At 44.6% G+C, this 18,097-nt stretch overlaps 1 protein-coding gene across 3 annotated transcripts in view; it reads right to left on the bottom strand.

The window, feature by feature from the left end:
* KATNAL1 (katanin catalytic subunit A1 like 1) overlaps positions 1-18,097 on the bottom strand; it is a 110,929-nt gene that overhangs the window by 65,895 nt on the left and 26,937 nt on the right. The window contains exon 1 of one of the 3 annotated variants that reach the window (XM_055139896.1): positions 5,817-6,252. The exons of 1 other annotated variant lie outside the window; for it this stretch is intronic. The gene's annotated coding sequence lies outside the window, so the exon portion shown is untranslated. Of the gene's footprint in view, positions 1-4,012; positions 4,128-5,816; positions 6,253-18,097 lie in introns of those variants that run through there. One more of the 3 variants, XM_055139909.1, reaches the window with a different exon arrangement.

Here is an 18,097-nt window from a genome sequence, read left to right as displayed (position 1 = left end):
TCACCTCAACCTAATGAAGGTATCTGTGAAACATCTGCAGATGACACTGGATTTCATTGTCACTGACACTGTCATCCCATTGCTCATCGGTTTGCTCGAGCAGGCACCAGGAACGTCTCCATTGTGAGACTTGTTGCTACTATTTTTGGCATATAGAATATGCCACGGGTAGTTTGCTAGGCTCTGCCATTTGGGTGGGATACTCTCAGTAACTTGCCGGGCTCTCCAAGAGGGACGGAGGAATCGAACCAAGGTCGGCCGCATACAAGGCAAACACCCTACCTACTGTGCTATCGCTCCAGCACCCCTTCACTAGAACTGGAAATTCTAATCAGTACAAAAGAACAAGAATGAGAAGGCATATGAACTGGAAAATAAGTAAAACTGGTTTTATTCACACACAACATGATTGCTAACAGAAAAAACTAAGATAATCTATGAGAGCTACTCCAGTTAGTGAGTTTTATAAGATTACAGGATACAATGTCAATACGAAAGTATTAGTTGTATTTCTACATATTAAATTGGAAACTAAAATCAAAAAAATTAAATCATTTAAAAATATGAAGGCCATAGGAACAGAAGAGCAGGTAAGGTGCTTGTATTGAACAAGGTCAGCCCTTTTGATCCCTGGCACCCATATGGTCCCTAGAGCTACCACCTAGAGAAATTCCTGAGCACCGCAAGATGTGGCTCAAGATAACCACCCTGCCCCATGACATATTAAAGAATATACTTAACAAACATTAACACTAAAACCTACCAAAAGCAACTAAGAGAAATCAAAGATGACCTTAGTTAATGGGAATATACGTGCACAAACATTTATGATTGAAAAATTATGTCAAAAGTAATTTTTTAAAGTGATCCATAGAATCAATGCAATCCCCAATCAAACCTGCAGTCCATTGAATAAAAGTCAACAAGTTGATTCGAAAATTTATATGGAGCATTGGAGTGAGAGCATAGCAGGTAGGGCACTTGCTTTGCATGTGGCTGACCCAGATTCAATCCCCGGCAGCCCATATCATTTTCCAAGTCCTGGCAGAAGGGATCAAGGTCCGGTGTGACCCAAAAATAAATAAACAAGTCAAAATGAAATGTATATAGAAATACAAAAGACAAATAGCAGACCAAGCAGCTTTGAAAAATAGGACTTACATGATCTGGCTTTAAGATGTTACAGTTATAGTAAATGAAGAAACTGTGTAGTACAGGCTTAGACAGAGCCAAGAGAACAAATGCGCAAGTGCAGATGCTCTCTCTCATCTCTCTTCTTCCCTCCCTCCCTCCCTTCCCCTCTCTCCCTCTCCCTCCCTCCTTTTCTCTCTCTCCCTCCTTCTCTCCCTACCCCTCTCTCTCCCTCCCTCCCCACTCTCTCTCTCTCTTCCTCTTTCTCTCTCTCTTATAGAAAAGCCACACAGCTCTCCCACAGCTGTGTCATCCTCCCATTCTAACCCAATCTCAGCTGTTCTCAGTGGACCTCTCCACCCATCCTTTCTTAGAGACCATAAGCTTCACGGTCCCACTTTGCCACCAAAACTATAAATACCATCACAGATAGGAAGATACAGAATCTGAGTTTAGCTTCAAAATTGTTCAGCTAGGGCTGGGGTTATAGATGAAACAAAATTGGTTGTCTTCATTCTACTAGGTTACTCGTTATGGCTTTTTACGTTCTCTCCTTTGTCACTTGCTATACAGACTCACTATAGGACTATCCCTTCCTCTCATCTCATTCTATGTGGGCTCTTCTCAAGTTTCCCTCAAACAAGAACCCCCACACCCACTATGGACACACACAGAAAACCAAAAATCCTGCTGATTTTTCCAAGAGCTCCAAATTCAAACTACTTCCTTTTTCATGTCTGTGCCTTCCTGCTGTGTGGGCTGGTCCATTCACTTGCTTAACTTCAACTACTTATCTACATGTAAACTTCTACCTCTAGCCCTGAGGTTTTTCCTGAGCACCAGATCCAAATGATCTCAAGATTCCACAAAAAAGTTCGAACGGGGGCTGGAGCTATAGCACAGCGGGTAGGGCGTTTGCCTTGCACGTACCACCAAGGGTAATTCCTGAGTGCAAAACCAGGAGTGACCCCTGTGCATCGCCGGGTGTGACCCAAAAGGCAAAAAGAAAAAAAGTTCAAACAAATACTCAGAACTAAAGTTATTTTTCTTTCACCCCAGCAAAATCCAGCTCTTCTTCATTTCAACCAATGGTTTCACTCTTCTGTCCATGCTCTAGCCAGAGCTAGGAATCAAATTCTTCAATCAAATTTCAAATTCCCAAGAATCCAAACTCCACCAAATCATTTATATATATATATATATGTATATATATATATATAACCTTTTAAGTGTTCCATTTCTAAAATCAGACTTCCCCACCACCACCAAAAATAAATAAATAAACCTTGTTTCCTTACCAACATTCGAACCTCTCCTCTCAAAGGTCCATAATCCACACTAAAGCAAAATTTACCTGTATCAAACACAAACCCAGTAAAATACTACACCCCTTTCAGAATTCTTCAGGGTCATATAGCATTGAAGAAAAACTATGAAGTCTTAATCTTGAAACCAAGTACTTTAACTTCTGATCTCTCCCACTAAAACTGCAAAACCTCAGGGATTCAATCATCAGAACACTAGCAGGGTCCCCAGCCATATAAAAACTCTCAGGGCCAGCCTCTCCTCTTGTGTCATTTGCCTAGATTCCCCTCACCTTCTCTCCAGTGAAACCACACGCAACACTCTCAGCAGGAGTCAAGTATCACAAAATACTGGAGACACGCCCTGATCTGAGACTAAGTCAGTGTCTTTCTACATTGGGCATGGGGAATGGCAGCAGTTCTTAACAACATGGCTTAGAGAATGAGACCCACCTGGGCTGAAATCCCAGGCTCTCTCTCACCTTATCAGTTGACTTGAGGCCTGGTCCCTAAGCCAGGTTTCTCATGGCAAAAAAAGAAAAAAAAAAATACCACAGCTACTTCCTCTCATCTCCTATTGTGATGATATGACTGTTGACCAAACCGGGCATGTGCCATCTTCTAACATTTCTCCATTCCCACCACCTGGAATAATGCCTGGAATATAGCTGGTCCTGAACAAATCTTGAAGGAATACAAGTATTTCAAATCCCTATACTGTAGCATATTAAGTTTTCCCTAGTGATCTTAGTAAAAACTATTTTCTAACTCCTTGCGCAAAACTGCTGCCTTAAGTAAAATTGACAAAGGCCAGCTATGATGTGAGAGAAAAGGAATTTCATGGAGGCCTTAAGGCGTTTTTTGTGTAAACATATGTCTAGCACAAAGTCCACAATAGCATCGAAATTTCCCAACATACTATATGTCCTTTCTAGGACCAACTGAAAACAATGCAAAGGTAGTTCCCCACTAGGCAAACAAAGCAAGTTTCCTAAATTTGTGATGGCTCCCTACTGCCAGCCCTTGGTACACTCTGGGGAAACCAAGGGCCACAAATTAAGTACAGAACATGGAATTATTTTCATTCTGCAGCATAAGCCTAAGAAATTCTGAAACCCCCTGGAAAAATCAAAAAGAATCATGATTACTATCACTGCTTTTTTAAATGCGCTTTTTAAAGACCATAACTTGCATGCAAAGCATGTATGAACAAAAATGGAGACTTACACGTAGTATATAAGAAGAGGGCCATTCACATGCAGGTAAGATGGAAAAAGGGTCACTTACAGGCAGAGTATGTATGAAGGAAGAGGGTCACTTAAATGCATGTAAAAAGGAAAAGAATTACATTAATGGAAGAAGGAAGGTCACTTATGTAAGAGGCTGTTCACTTACATGTATGTAAGAAAGGTTACTTACATGCATGTAAGGAGGGTCACCTGCATGCAATGAGGTGGTCACTTCTTAGTAAGAAGAGGATTACTTACATGCATGTAAGAAGGTACAGGGTCTTTTACATGCATGTAAGAATGAAGAGAGTCATTTACACGCATGTAAAAAGGAAGGGGATCACTTACACACAGTCCAGACGCTCCAGCCTTTTGACCTACCACTGCTTCCTCCATTCCTTTCCCCTTCCCAGCTTGGAATTCCAAGGATCACCCTCACAATGCAGGGCTCAAACCTGGGGGCTCTTGTGTGCAAAACCTGGAAACCGGTCCTTCGGCCATCTCCCTAGCCCTTAAGTTTTTACCTAGGGCATTTTCTTTAGGACAATCCCTGAACTTTCAAACTGGGGATTTCACTCCACGGGGCACCTGGTGACATCTCCGATATGGGAGGGGCTGGAGTGATAGCACAGCGGGTAGGGCGTTTGCCTTGCACGCGGCCGACCCGGGTTCGATTCCCAGCATCCCATATGGTCCCCTGAGCACGGCCAGGGGTAATTCCTGAGTGCAGAGCCAGGAGTGACCCTTGTGCATCGCCAGGTGTGACCCAAAAAGCAAAAAAAAAAAAAAAAAAAAAGAAACTGTCATATTCTCAAGTTCAAGAACTGGCTAGCAAGCTATGGGGAGGTAGGGCCACAGGCGCCAACGGAGCTCTTACCCAGTGAACTGAGAAATGGGGCCATAGTTGGAACTAAAATTTAAAGAAAGGATACAAGGGGCTGGAGAGAAAGAGACTTGTAAAAAGCAGAAGTCATTTCTGAGCACGGAGCCAAGAGGAGCCCCTGAGCATCACAGGGTGTGGCCCACCCCAGACACACTGCACCCCCTCCCCAAATCCTGATGCGTTCTAGCTATTGAAAACAAACTTCTGTCTTGTAACTACTTGAGTATGTGGGTTTCGACTGTAAATCTGTTTGTACTTGAAACACACCAGTTTGGGAAGACTGTATTAAAAAGAATGTCAACTCTGAATACATCTTTATATTACGTAGTGAAATATTGTTTGGAAAATGTTTAGAAACAAAAACTACTGATTTAAGAACAAAATGTCTTGAAAGACGGTAACAAAACGAATCTTGAACACAGACTTAAAGAAGGCGAAGGCAGGTACTGCAGTGGGGCGGTGAGGGTGAAGGGGGCCTCATTCTGCAATCACTGCTCTCAAGAACATTCCAAACACGCAGGAGCGTGGTACTTTCTCGCGTCCCCAGGAATCGCAACCTGTCTTTGGGCGGTGGTTAGGGGTTTTCACAGGCAACCCCCTGGGATCCACTTCAGAACCCACACCCTTGACTATACGCATCTGGGAGACGGGCAGTCTCGCATCAGACGTGCAACATCCAGAAGGCCGTGCAGAGCTGCCCGGGAGGGTGCGCGGCGCCGCAGGCCCGAGGCCCTGCAGCGGCGGCGGCTGCCCATCCCCGGGACTCGGCAGGGCGTCGGCCACCCAGCTCGGGTGGGGCAGGGCGCAGCCGCCCGGGCGGGACAAATGACAAGGCGGGAAGTTAAAGCTCACCTCCACTTCCCCTCCCCGCGGCTCACAGCCCAGTCCCGCGACCACCCAAGAACCCCCGGGCCACAAAGAGAGATTTTTTTTTTTCCTACTCTCGCCCCCTTTTCTCGGTCCACTTCAAGTCTATAGGGTTTTCCCTGCTGTCGGGGCCGCTGGGCTTTGTAGTTCCTTCGTCCCGGCCACCTCGCCCAAAGCCCCGAGCGCGGCGAGCCCGTGGACTACAGATCCCAGCATGCCCCGCGCGCCCCGCGTCCACCGCGGACTCTCCCTCGGACCGCACGGACGCCGACGCCCGGCAATCGGCGCGGCTCACTGTCCGGACGTCCCAGGCGGCCCGAGCCGAGGCGGGGCTGTGGCCGCGGCGCCCCTGCCACCCCGCGCTCCTGCTCGCGCCTCGTCTCCCCCGCAGCCGTGACCCACCTGCCGCAGGCCGGCCGGCCGTTAGTGATGCCGCCCAGGTGGGGTGGGGGCGGGGCGCTGGCCGCCGCCGCCGAGTCCGTTAGTTCGCGACGTGCGTGAAGAGGCGGCGGTGGCGCCGCGTTGTCATGGCAGCCGCGCAGCGCGGGGTGCGGGGGGCGGCGGGCGCCCGGTCGGCCCCGGGGCGGAGCCTGGGAGCCCTCCCGGGAGCGTCCGGGAGGGGAGGGACCGGCGACTCCGAGGAGGGCAGCTGAGAGGTCAGCGCGCTGGGGTCTCCGCCGGCCTCTGACGTCGTGGCTCGTGGGTGATGGGCGCGTGTGGCCGCTGGAGCGAGCCGAGCCTGAAGCCTCGCGGCTGCTCGGACCCGCTTCTCAGTGCTCGCCCGAGCGGGTCACCCTTGGCAGCTGATCCTCGGGGACCGTTTCCAGGCCGTGGTGGCTGGGCGCTTCGTTCACTCTATAGAACAGCTGCCGTCTCCCACTGCGTGGGAGAAAGAAGAGCACCCCCACTCCCCGCCCCCCATGCTCACGAAGCCTTAGGGAACTGACACGCATTTCATAGCGACTCTGAAATATGGAGATTATCGGCTTTACTGGGATAGGAGAAAAGATGACAGAAGGAATTTTTCTATAGCTGGGGGAAAGCTCCATTTCAGTTTAGGATTTGGGATCCTAAGCTGAAATTTAGGATCCCAAATTACCACTGCCCCTAACATACAGCGATGTATGTTAGGGGCAGTGCTCTATATAATCTATATAGGTCTAGTGCCTGCTATAAAAAAACTTAGATTACAAATAACCTAAAGTTGTAATTCCCTCTTCAAAACCGCAGAGGTTAAGGTGCTTGCCCTGTACCAACAAACCCTGGTTTGGTCCCCAGCATCACCAGGAGTGATCCCTGAACACACAGCCAGGAGTAAGCCCTGAGCCCACCCCCACCCCCTGCCACCCCCTCATACACACGCACATTTGTCAAAACTTAAATGATAACCCCTTGAGATTTGTACAGTTTACTCTATCCAAAACCACTAGTTTATTTAAGCCTACCATGAAGTGTTAGCTACAGCCACTGTGCTGTAGATGACATCTCCAGGACTTCCCCTATAACTGGAAGTTTCTATCTTTGGCCACAAATATCTTTTCATTTCCATACCTCCCCTCCCCTCAGCCTGTTGTCTGTATCCATGAAATGATGTAGGATCCAAGAGAGATCTTAGAGCTATTTTAGGTCTAAGACTTTGCAAATGAGGATCATGAGACCTGGACATTTAAGTAAATGGAAAAAGGAAAGGATTACTGACCCTGTCGTTCTCCAGTATTAAATGCCTCTTTGGAAATTAAGACTGAAAATAGCAAACTGCTGGGTGTCATCTAGTTCTCAGCCAGGGTCATCTTGTCCACAGAGATTTTTGTTGAAATTGAGTCAAGTCTCTTTTCCACCTCTTGAGCCAAGCCAAAGCTCCCTCCACAACTGCATATTCCCTGGGGCTTAAAGTCACTTCTGGCTCTCAGTTTTGCTTTTTCTGAACGTGTAGATTCCCGCACCTCTCTCACCCTCCACCTGTTTTCTCTCCCGCTGACACACAAAGTAGAAATCTCATCTTACTCTTCTGTTTTGTTTAACAGATTCTTTCTAAGAGCTGAAGCAACTGGAGGGGTTTAAGTGAAAGATGCAAATAACCTAAAGTTATAATTCCCTCTTCAGAATCCAAGCATTCCAGTGGCATTGGATCCTCAAATCCAATCCTCTTTCAAGCACAAAATGCAGTTTCCCCTCTTTCCTCCTATCTTCTCTTCCCCTCCCTCTCAGCACTTTTACTCATCAGACTTACCCGCTTCAAAAGACCCTTCCTCCATGAGGCACTAGTGCCTGCTATAATAACTAATATTCCTATTATAGTACATCGTACATTATAGTATTATAGTACATCGTTGGGAAGGACAAGTAAGGAGAGGCTGCTAAAATCTCAGGGCTAGGATGAATGGAGATTTGCGCCTGCTCAAGCAAATCGATGAACAATGGGATGACAGTGATACAGTGACAGTGATTATAATACATCAATTAAAATGGAAAAATAGTATTCTATTCCCCAAATTATGTGACTGACTGCATAAACTATTTAGACTACAGTGTTATTCATATTAAGCAGCTTATTCTATGTGATTTGTCCCTGAATCTACAACATGGGTTCCATTATTGAAGCCATTTAACTGAGGAAGTTGTCCTTAGTAACTCAAATCTGATGTCTAAGAGGAAGTAAAGAAACCCAAATCTTCATCATCACAGTTTTAATGACAGCATTAAAGACATAAAAGCAAGCACAAAATCTTTAAAGCAGAAATGACATCCTCAGAAAAGCAACACCTGGACCTGTCACCTTTATCAATGTGGTCACAATTCTGCATATATAATGAACATATAAATAGATTCTCCTTTACTCCTGGAGAACATGATACTGATATTTGATCAACCGAACACATGTTTTAGTAGTAGGGATGATGGGTTCACCTGATCATTCTATCCCTCATTCTATTTCCCATGTGGCCAGTAGCATGCATTTGTAAAGCAGCTGGCCAGGGTGGGAGTGCAGTCTGCAGCCATGAAGTCTCCAAATGCGGCGTTCCAGTGTATAACCCTCTTTGGTTTTGGGTGTTTTATTTTTTTCTTGTTAGGTTCTTGTTTTTTTGAAATCAGGATACCAAGGAATTAGCTCAGTAGGACAAGTCACCTGAGGAGAAAGGATGACAAGTGAAAGGAAAACAGCTGCTCTGCAGTCAGCTGAAGGAGAGCGGTCACATGAGGGAAGACCATAAAGCCACTGAAGCAAAGCCTTGAGAGCCTCGCGTGGCTATGGACAGCTGGGGGAAGAACGAGGCCCAAACAGAAACTTTAGTTTACTGTGTTCATTGCATGTTTTGGACCAGTTGAAGTGATAGTTATCACCCTATGCAAATCCAACATTTGGCGTCATATATAACAGCAGATCCCTCCGTGCAAATAGACAACATGCTTCTAAGTCACCAACCCCACTGAAGAAACTGGAATTGACCCAAAACCAGAGAAGTTCCTCCTCAGCAGCCAATCTTCCTGGACTCCATGGTATTGCACTTGGCTGACCACTCTCCTTAGCAGTTCCTGGCACTGATACCCTGAATTGTTCTCTTGGAACCTTGGTATCTCCACAGCCCTCCCTCTCCTGGAGTTCCCAGACCTTCTCCTCCAGCTCCAGAGTTCCATGGGTCACCTCTAGCTGGCACTCAGATTGTCCCAGCTCTCTCTGGTCCCCGAGTTCCATTTCTGCACCCAGCATACCTTGTGCCTGCTGGTTCTCTTCCCTGCCAATGCTCTCCACTACCCTGCATTCTATGGATTCTACAGGGAAACTGTGCATATCTATAGGAAACCTTTCCGGATCATGCCTGCTCACAATCATAACACCAGATTCTGAATGGAAAACATTTTCTGTTTTTATCACCCACTCGCCAACTGCCCATACTGCCTAGTAGCCTTTAACTTATCACTTACTCACCAGCCTCTGTCTTTCTCCTCAGTAGATTTCAGTCCCTCTGATGTGCAGAAATGGGTATGCCCACAGGCACCATTTATATAAAATGATACAAGTGTCTTTTTGAGGGCCCAGGAGCTAGCTTAGAGGTTGGGGTGTCTGCCTTGCTTGCACAAAGATCTGAGTTAAATCCCCTGCACTGCATTGTCCTCCCAAGCACCAACAGGTTTGACCCTGGTGGCCCCCAACACCTCTGGGACCAAGCAGTCCAACATTGCTGGGCCCTGACATTGAAAGGTCTGACCCAGTTGGCTATGACTTGCTGGGAGTAATTCTTGGTCCCCTGAGCACTGCTTGGAGACGTGTTTTTGATTGATGTTGCCATAACTTTCCTCCTTAGCAAACCTCCTCCATAGAAGCTCTCCTCTGTGGTCTCTTAATATCTCTGAAGCCTGTGATAAAGTTCGGGCCCCACTATGTGTTGGGTGAGGGACACCCTTAGGATGGGGAGACAACTGATGTAAGCATAGGTAAGGAATTCAAGAGGTGAGTTGCACTGGATTCCAGTGCTCACAGTTACCACTGCCCTTGGATGTATCCTCCAGTGGCTTAGAAGTCATGAAATCCACCTGACATGTCCCATCCAGATGTCTAATGACAGGGTGATGCAGAATAGGGTGCAGGCTAGGAGCCAGCAGACAAATGCAAGGTGTCTGCTCATAGTACTGGTCAGCTATTGTTTAGCACTCTCAGCTTTGCGTTTCAAACCTTCATCTACTCCTGTTTCAAATCGGTGAGCCACAATTGCGCAAGCCATGTTTCTCGCTTGTCGTCAGGGGCACGGGAGGGAAGAGGGAAATGTGGTTTACTCTTTCCTGTTGGCTTACTGTTTGTCAGCCCCACGCCACCAATGGCCTTTAAGACTATTATTTAACTCCCGATTCTTGCTGCAATTCTAGCATCAAATGCATCATGATTCTTCTCTTCCATCTCAGACTTGCCAGCATAAACCAGGCAGGCCTCTCTTGAGAAGTTTGGGCAGCATCTTCAAGGTGTCTCTCCTCGAAACATCTGCATTCCAATGTCTGCAAACCTTGACCAACCTCATCTCCCTTTTGATCTTTGATCTTCTGCTCCCCTCCCACTACCCCAGGCAATAGCTGCTGCTTGCCAGGTTAGTTGCTCATTAATCTAGTGCAACTTCTTAAAAACTTTCAGTCCTCCTGTTATCCGTTTAACCAGGGACACTAAATTCTCTCTTGAAGGGCTGAAGTGATTGTATAGCAGGTAAGGCACTTGCCTTGCAGACATCTCACCTGGGTTCAATCCCTGACACTACATATGGTCCACCGAGCACTGCCAGAAGTAATCCCTGAGTGCAACGCCAGGAGTCAAGAGTAAGCCCTTAACATCCGCAGGGACATCACCTTCAACATTACTTTCCTTTCTCTTGACTGGTGGACTGACAGATACTGATTGTGAAGTAAAATTTATTTCCTACCAGGAGCATCTGTCTAAACAGTTTCAGAAACATGCTGTTGGAAGAGTTGAAGGACTCTTTTGTTTGATTGTTTGGGGACCACGCCCAGAACTCCACTCAGGAATCACTCTCGGCAGTGCTCAGAAAACTATATGTGGTAGACTATATGTGGTGCCAGGGATCTAACCTGAGTCAGCCACATGCAAGGCAAACACCCTACCCATTGTACTGTCTATCACTCTAGCCCCCAGACTTGGAGGATTCTTAAATAAATAGATGTTCTAAGTGCCAAGAAACCAGCCCTAACATGGGGAGATGTTCTGCATTTCAGGTCTGTGAAGAACAAAGATCCAGTTCCCCTCCAAGGACTCACTGTTGGACCCTTGGCCTCACGTGGCCTTCCAGGACCACTGCTCGCAGACCTCTGATGTCTTACAGAGTTTTCCTAGAATCCCAGCAGCAACAAAGAATTCTAAGCTTCCTCAGATCTTGCAAGCCAGCGGACACTAGCTTTTTAACTTGCAACCTTCTCTCCTTATCAGCAAGTGAAAAGAAGCAAAAATTGAATGCACAAAAGACCCAGATGTGCTATGAGAAACCTCATAAAGGGAAGTCAACTTGGTGAGAGAACGGGAAGGATTAAAAAGATAGATTTTCCGGGTGGCAGTTTTCTCTCTCTGATGCTACTGAGGAGCTAATAGAGAAAAGATGAAATGAAATTCCTTCTACCTTATACCTATGTGTCTACCTGATCCAGTCAAAATTAGGGGCTTTTTTCCTTCTATTTTATTCATGAACTTACTATACTTCTGCTTCAGTGCTTCTATTAAAAGCTAGACTTTTTCAAAACCAGAACTATTAGACTAGCCTGACTTAATCACATACGCCTAATGAAAAACCTGCTCCACCATTTTAGGAATTCAAAATAAATATAAAATCTCTTGACAGGAACCTGTGGGAATTATCCTTACACAAAAAAATTTATTCTAATTTAGAAATATGAACAGAAAACCTGGAACTTGAGATTGTTAAGTGGATTTGTAACCCTCTAGAGAATTGTGGGTACATAACTCAATGAATGAATATACAGTCCTCTTGAAACCTGGAATAATACTATTTTCACTGAGCACTGTAATAAGTCATTGTGTATACTCTTCAAGATCCTAACACATTAGCAACACTTCTTTCATCCAACTGTTTTAGGGCCTTCTGTTTAGGAAAAAGAATACATAGCCAAATGTCAATTACTCAGGCAAATGTTGGCAAGAGTTTTTACTTCTTTGTGATAGGCAGCGCATCTTCTAGTGAACTAAAAAGCCTGTCACCTTCTGATTTAGCCACTGAAGCATGTTACAATGTAGGTGGCATGTCAGAGCGGAAAAGCAGCCTATGGTGGGGTTTTCTATTCATAGAAGGCAGAGTTGTACCAAACAATCTCTTCCACAAGCCATTTCAAATCTCAGTGAAGAAAGGAGAATGAATGCTGCTGAGATCCCTTTCCCCTTCAAAGGAGACTCTAGCCACTCAAGGGGAAATCCTGCACTCCTGGAAACCTTTCCTTTCCTGTTTTTCTGTCTGTTCTATTTTGCCCATAGAAAATTGAGCAGGCGGTTTGTGGGAAAGGAGACAATAAATTCATTTTCTTTCTTGCTTCTCCTTTCTCTGCTGCATTTTAGGCCTTTGTGATTTATGTGCATAGTGACACAAAGTCAAAAATGTGGGTTTACATGCTTTATTCCTAAATGAAGATTAACTGTGGAAGTAAACTATTCAGTATTCCATTGTCTCTGATTTTCTCTCCTCATGATCACCAGGCTACCCCTCTCCTTTCGCAGATCTCGCCTCAACTTCCACCATTTGAAAGATTTCCCCAAAACCCCTGTTGACAGCCAGCTGTAATAAACATTTTAATAGCTGGTCTTCACCTCTGTTCCCCCCACCCTACCTCTGCTGCCTCCCATGCAGCAGTACATGGTTTTCTATTTGAAAGTGAAGTTAAGATGCAATAAGTAAGACCAGCTATTATATAAATTTTAGAATATTTCTTCTTGATCTATGTCACCAGAATTTATGCCTTCATGATATGCATTTCAGGATTTTTTAAAAAATTAAGCGTATATGTGAAAATTATAGAGCTACATAACATACAGAAAAGCACCTGGAATAGAAGATAGCTCAAAGGGCTACACCACGTTTGGCCATGACTCTCGTCCCCAACACTTCATCGTCCCCAGCACTGAACCAATGGACCAGCATGGCCACTAGGGCTGAGAGCAACCTCCAGACTCTACTAGGGTTGAGAGTGACCTCCAGATTCCCATTAGGGTTCAGGATGACCTCCAGAATCCCACTAAGGTCCAGGGTGACTCCCAGTCTCCCACTAGGGCTGAGTGAGCCCCAGACTCCTCTAGGGCTCAGGGTGACACCCAGACTCCCATTAGAATTGAGGGTGGTCCCCAGACTCCCTGAGCACTGCATAGTGGTCCAATTAAAAAAAAAATAATGCAGAGGCAGTAGAGCTTGTGTGAAGCCCTGGGTTTGATTTCTGACACAACAAAAACCAACTTTAAGTAAAGAATGAAAAACACCATGGGGCCAGAGCCATAGCACAGCGGGTAGGGCGTTTGCCTTGCACGCGGCCGACCCGGGTTCGATCCCCGGCATCCCATATGGTCCCCCAAGCACCACCAGGAGTAATTCCTGAGTGCAAAGCCAGGAGTAACCCCTGAGCATCGCTGGGTGTGACCCAAAAAACAACAAAAAAAAAAACAAGAATGAAAAACACCAGATACCCACCATATGCTGATTTTGATGTTATTTCTTGAGTTCATGTTTTGGGGCTAGAGGTTCAATGACTCAGGCACTGAGCACTGGAGGTTATCGGGGTCTTTCTGGCAGTGCTCAGAGGCCACCAGGGCTGTACGTGAGTGATGTTCCAGAGCTGTTTTGCACAAGGGTTGGCCACATGCAGGGGCCCTAACCTCTGTACTATCTTTCCAACCTCCCCTGTTTCTAAGCTCCATCTTAAATTCTCAGTGGATTAAACTGCTCTAGCTAAAATATCATAAACTCAATGACTTGTATAAAACATCCATTGATATTTTCACATATTTGGTGGTGGGAGCCTCGAGCTCAAGCAGATTGCATTAGTGGTAAGGGGCCCAGTTGTGTTCATAGTTATCCACTCTGGATTCTCTGTACTATAAGCCACAAGCCCATTGGTTAAGGCAACACCTTTATGACCTCATCATCTCCCAAAAGCCGTCCTGAGGGGAGGGGACACAGCATCCAATCTGTAGCATGCTATCCTTAACTCCCCAAAACTCAGGACCTTCACACATTTCCAACTCAAATGTCAAGTCCAAACTCTTAGTATCATTGAAATCATTCATGGGTGCTATTCAAGGTCAGAAACCTCCAGAAGCAAACCCCTTTCTAGCACTGTGCTCATGAAACCAGAATGTGGTGTACTCCCCAATGGAAAAAGGGCAGGGAAAGCACAGAGCACACCCCATTCTGAAAGGGGAGATGAGAAGGAGTCACAGGTCCCAAGCAAGTCCAAAACCCAATGCATTCAGATCTGATGTTGTCTTTAACCCATTTTGACATGACTTTTATGTGTGGCATTAGGGAGTGGCCTGGATACTTTTTTTCACATGTAGCTGCCCAGTTTTCCCAGCACCACTTGTTGAAGAGGCTTTCCTTGCTCCACTTCATATTTCTTGCTCCTTTATCAAAGATTAAATGATCATATATTTGAGCGTCTGTGCCAGGATATTCAACTCTATTCCATTGATCTGCAGGTCTGTATTACAATGCCATGCTGTTTTAATTACTACCACTTTGTACAGTTTGAAGTTATTCAGGAAGGTGATGCCTCTTATCTTTTCCAAAGTAATGCTTGAGCTATTCGTGGTGGTTATTGTTCCATATGAATTTCAGTAGATTTGATCTATTTCTTTTAAAAATGTCATGGATATCCTTATAGGGACTGCATTGAATCTGTAAAATGCTTTAGGGAGTATTGCCATTTTGACAATGTTAATCCTCCCAATTCATGACCAGGAGATGTGTTTCCATTTCCTCATGTCCTCTTTTATTTCTTTAAGTAGTGTTACATTTGTAACACTTTATATGTAGGTCCTTAACTTCTTTAGTAAAACTGATTCCGAGGTACATGATTTCCTGAGGCAAAATTGTGAACAGGATTTTTAAAATATCTCTTTCATTATCTGTATATAGGAAAACATGAACTTTCAACATCAGACCTGAATCCATAAGGTACACGGAGGAACCGTGGGCACAAACCTCCATGACACTGAAATTAAAGGCATCTTCAAAGGTGAAACACCACTGACCAAGCAAATGGAAATAAATATAAACAAATGGGACTACAATAAACTAAGAAACTTCTGCACCTCAAAAAATACAGTGACCAAAATACAATGACAATCCACAGAATGGGAAAAAATTATTTACCCAATACCTATCTATCTGATAAGGATTAGTATCAAAGATATATAAGGCACGTAGAATTTTACAAGAAAAAAATATCCAACCCCATCAAAAAATGGGGAAGAAATTAACAGAAACTTCCTCAAAGAAGAAATTCAAATGGCCGAAAGGCACAAGAAAAAAAAATGCCCTGCATCACAAATCATCAGGTCTACTCAAATCAAAATGAAAATGAGATATTACCTTACAGCACAGAGACTGGTATATATCCAAAAGAGCAAGAACAAGTGCCAGCATGGACACTGGGAGAAAGATATTCTCGTTCACTGTTGGGGGAATGCAGATTGGTTCAGCCTTTTTGGAAAACAATATGGATATTCCTCACAAAGCTAGAAATTGAGCTCCCATTTGACCCACCAATACATTTCTGGAAATATACCCTGGGGGCTCAAAAAAACACAGCAGAAATGCCATCTGCACTTTTATGTTCATTGCAGCATCTTCACAATAGCCAGAATCTGAAACAACCTCAGTGCCCAAGAACAGATAACTAGGTAAAGAAAATGTGGTAAAACTACACAGTGGAATACTACGCAGCTGTTAGGAAAAATGAAGTCATGAAATTTGCTTATAAATGGATGGACATGGAGAGTATCTTGCTGAGTGAAATGAGTCAGAAGGAGAGGAATAGATATAGAATTGACTGCACTCATTTGTGGGATATAAAAAAAATGACATGAGACTAATTCCTAGGGTTGGAAAAACAAGGGCCAAGAAGATTAATCAATCGTTAAAAGCTTCCCCCAAGTGTGTGGGGTGCAAAAGGCAGTTAGGATAGAGAAGGGATTAGTATTTTGTAAAGCACAGTTATTTTGTAACTGTGTATCTCATGGTGAGTCAATTTAAAAACATCCAATGCAGTTAAGTCCACTAGACCTTCAGCCTGGAAAAGTCTCTCTGAGCCCTTGTTCCACCTTCCAGACTCCCGGAGAATGGTCCACCTACCCCACACAGAGGATGGTAAACCTGACTCCCAGCTCCATAGGCTGAGCCTGGCACCTCATGACCGCTGGCCACCAGAACCTTGACTTTGGTGTCACCTTCAGGCTCCTCTGGGAACTTCCCAGCATGCTGTCTGAGCACTACTGCTGGACTTTGAACTTGTCCTTTGATCTAGGTCAAAAGTTCCCAAATTTCTGATTTTTTTAGAACAAAAAAAATCACTTTTTATCACTTTTTTTTTAAGAACAAAAATCTCTCAGTGTCTCTCCCCCTACACCACACAGACAGACACACGCACATACACACACACACACATACACACACACACATACACACACACATCACACACACACACTGGAAATCTACTTTCTAGTTTGTGTACCTGTTGTCTGACTCTGGAGAGGCCACCAAAGCCTTCGACCTCTTGAGGAAACTAGAAATGCCATGCGTGTTCTGTGAGCAGAACATAGCTCAGATACCAGTGATGGCACACATGGAATGAGGCCCCGCAGGTGCCCTGATCCCTTCATTGAGACTTGCACTCTGAGATCAGGAAGGCAGTGGCAGGCCTGGTGTCTCTATGGCCCTAGAGAAGCCTTCGTCCTTCTTTCTTGGCCAGGAAAAGAGCCACTGACTTCCACGGAGGCGGTTGATCCTCTCTAATCTTAAATGGACTCTTGGCCATATCCTCTGCATTGTCTCAAATGGGATTTCTCATTTCTTCCTTTTCTTCTCTTTTGGGGGGTTGAGGGGTAGCATTGGGCCACACCTGGTATTGCTTGGGGTTTAATCCTGGCCCTGCACTCAAGGATCACTTCTGGCAGAGCTCAGGAGACTGTATGTGATGCTGGGGGTCAAACCCAGGTCAGCTGCCCTACCCGCTGTACTACCAGTCCAGATTTCTCATTTCTTTTTCAATATGGATAGACCAATACATATTCCAATTTTTGAGTACTGTTCTCTTTTTGATGAACAATTCTATCTTCAAGCCGTTTATTTTGCTACCTTTTTACTCCAAGGAGTTAGGGAGACCCGGGGTGCTCCTATAATATTGTTTAAGAACTACATTAGCTAAATATCCAATTTCATTGCTTACAAGTTCTAACTTCCACAAAACAATAGAATACCATTACAATTCGATTCTTTACTGCTTTATTTTTTAAAAAAGTTAAGAACAACTGTTCCTTTAGAGTCCAACAAAATGTGCCTAATGTCCATCTAAGATCTCATCAGAAATCTCATTGATTTCTAATAAAAATTCTGCACAAAATAACATAAGGTCGAGTCTTCCTTACATCATCTTTTCTGGAGCTCTCATCAGAATTGCTCTTACTGGTCTGTTCACTACAAGTAAATTTTTTCCAGAATGTATCCGTTTTTTAAAAAAATCACCTGAGTAAATTTACAGATATAATTGACTTTATCAAATAGCTCATGAAATGGGTAGCACTCAAACAATACAAAGAAACTCCAAAACACTATGGAAAATGGAAGGGAAGAGTAGGTTGTTTCGGCAGCGTCACAGTCCCTAGGCATTCTCACAGTCCTCGATGAATGTCAAGGGAGTGGGGGACACTCAAATAGAAGTCCTATCAGGAAGATTATTCTGGAAAATTCCAGATGAGTTAAATCAGTTTAAAGTGTATTCCTAAAAGGAAACTACAGCTGAGGTTTAAGTCTTGATTTGGTCACATGGAACTTAGCACAAGTGACTCCATTTTATGTCTGTTCTTTTATAACATTTCACAGATTTTTTCTTTTCGGGTGGTGTGGAAGCATACCCAGCCATTCTCAGGAGTTACTCCTAGCTCTGCACTCAGAAATTACTCCTGTGGTGCTCAG

The sequence above is a fragment of the Sorex araneus genome, chromosome 1 (assembly GCF_027595985.1).
Source record: "Sorex araneus isolate mSorAra2 chromosome 1, mSorAra2.pri, whole genome shotgun sequence".
Lineage (NCBI taxonomy): Eukaryota > Metazoa > Chordata > Mammalia > Eulipotyphla > Soricidae > Sorex > Sorex araneus.
The sequence above is the reverse complement of the archived record's forward strand: the minus strand, read 5'-3'. Positions and strand labels throughout refer to the sequence as shown.